Source organism: Frankliniella occidentalis, unplaced genomic scaffold, assembly GCF_000697945.3.
Source record: "Frankliniella occidentalis isolate FOCC.00 unplaced genomic scaffold, Focc_3.1 Scaffold283, whole genome shotgun sequence".
In the NCBI taxonomy this organism is placed as follows: Eukaryota; Metazoa; Arthropoda; class Insecta; order Thysanoptera; family Thripidae; genus Frankliniella; species Frankliniella occidentalis.
Window position 1 is genome coordinate 67285 of NW_026267409.1, and position 2181 is coordinate 69465.

Here is a 2181-nt window from a genome sequence, read left to right on the forward strand (position 1 = left end):
GCCGCCCCATGTGGCAACGTCGCGCATCCTCGGCCCGGCCCAGCCCGGCAGCCCGGCGCGGCTTGGCGCTCGCCTCGCCTGCCTCTCCAGCCCGGCTCCATGACAGCCTCCAGCACCGCTCCAGCCACAGGCTTCAGCAGGGCCGCCGCCAAACTGCTCCAGGGACCGCAGGAGGAGCTCCAGGCAGCCACGTGTCCACTGGAAACTGCACCACCGACACGGAAATAAACAAACCACCCAATGGGTCGGTTCGCGTCTTCTCAATGTCACCAGAACAGCGATCGAGCGAGACAGAGAGAGAGTTCTCGAACCGATAAGTTTTCCACTCGATCGCTGTGACCCGCGAATCACACACACTGCGCGGTCGCACGGGTACCCACGGATGGCATGTAGACCCTCTACCCGACTCGCACCGGCCGCACAACACGCACTCTTCGCGCCCACAAAAACCACCCCGGGTGACTCACCGGGAGCCGTCTGCAACCGCGGTCAACCGACCCCCTACGGCCCCCATCAACAGCCCTTTCCCTCATTTTCGCTGTCAACGCAAAAGAAGATTTCACCTCAAAAGCCTCCGGGTTTTAGTCATCAGTAAGAATAAAACAGACACAAATAAAAAGATATCACAAAAACACGTCCCGAATGGAACGCGCTCCGAGTCTGCATCAACAGCACTGGAGAATTCTCCAGCAGGGCTCTTGGCAGTCGGTCGGGCGCAGCTTCCAGGAGCGAGAGGGAGGCGAGCACCCACCGCACCCGTCCCAACATCAACTTGCTTCATTTTCAACAGACGCATTTTTTTCGTCTCTCTCTCGCTCTCCCTGTGTGTGCTTCCTCCCAGCCCGCCAGCCCAGCCATTGCCCGGGGGAACTGATCCGAGGAAAGGGAGAGAGAGAGAAAGAGGGAGAGAGATAAAGCATAGAGGAGAACAGCTGCACAGGAACCCCAACGAACCGGCCTGCCTGCCTGCCTGGCCTACTGGTCCGTCTGCATGCCCTGCCCTCCCCTCCCCTCCCCGTGGCGCGGCGGGTCCGACCGTCTACCCCCCGACCACCTCTCCGCCACGCCGCGCCACGCCGCGCTCGGCTCGTCCGGTCTCTGTAGGGCCCGGCTGCAGGGCACGGCCCTCCCTCGACCTGTTATGAGAGCTGCTGCCGCTCCTGCGCGTGTGTGTTTGAATGTGAGCAAGCACGAGCGCGCGGGAGAGAGAGAGGGAGAGAGAGGAGCAGAGGGAGAGTGCGTCCGCGTCACCCTTCCCATGGCCAATCCTCTCCAAACGCACTATATGAAGCTCCAGCCCCGCCGCGGATCCGCGGGTCCGCGGATTCCTCGGCAAATCCTCGCTCAGCTGACAGCCAACACGTCAAAATGTGAAGGAAACCGCTAAAAAAAAACTATTGTGCGAAATAGACGGCCGAAAAAACAGTACTGCAATCAGACACAATCCCGCTGTCCATCATTCATATCGCATCCGTCTAGCGTGGTACAATCAAATCACAAAGCAGGGGACGATTTGTGCGCGAGGTCCTCGACGGGATGGGAGACGGTGAGGAGGGGATCGGCGGGGCAAGCACCGCAGGGGCAGCAGCTGCCGGTGGGGCTGCCGCAGGTGCGACAGCTGCAGGTGCGGGCGGGGGCGGTGTCATAACGCCGGTTACTTTCACACACTGCTGCCCGGGCAGTCCGGCCACACTCAGCTTCTCACATGACTCCAGCGCCACCTCTAATAAACATTGCATTAAAGCCGAGACAATAGCGCGGAAAAGAGGCGCGAGCTGCAGAGGGGAGGGGAGGGGCAATGGCACCAATGGCACTCTCGCGCGAGGTGGGAGGAGGAGGAGGAGGAGGAGGTGGTGCACCCCGACAACCAGATGCCATTTAAATTACAACAATAGCTCGCCTCGCCGTCGGCGCGGGATCGCGGGGTGGGTGCGCGGGGCACGCCGAGACGGCCGAGGCAGAGGTGAGGCGGCAGCGTGTAGGTTCAAACCGTGTGGACCATGGTGTCCGGTTCTTGGATAGTGTCTTAGGCTCGCGCTTACTCCACGCGAACGTGCATGAAGGGCATGACGTCGACGTCGTCGTCGTCTCTACAAACAAGCGTTGTGAGATACCAGCAAGGCTATGGGGCCAGACCCGACATGTTTGCCCGGGCGCGTAAGAGAGAGAGAGAGGGGGGGG

General features: G+C 61.1%; 1 protein-coding gene across 1 annotated transcript in view; it reads right to left on the reverse strand.

Moving 5' to 3' along the window:
* The window catches only part of LOC127750897 (neurogenic locus Notch protein-like), a gene marked incomplete at its 3' end in the record, with an annotated part of 74579 nt that overhangs the window by 64523 nt on the left and 7875 nt on the right, over positions 1–2181 (reverse strand). The window lies entirely within an intron of this gene.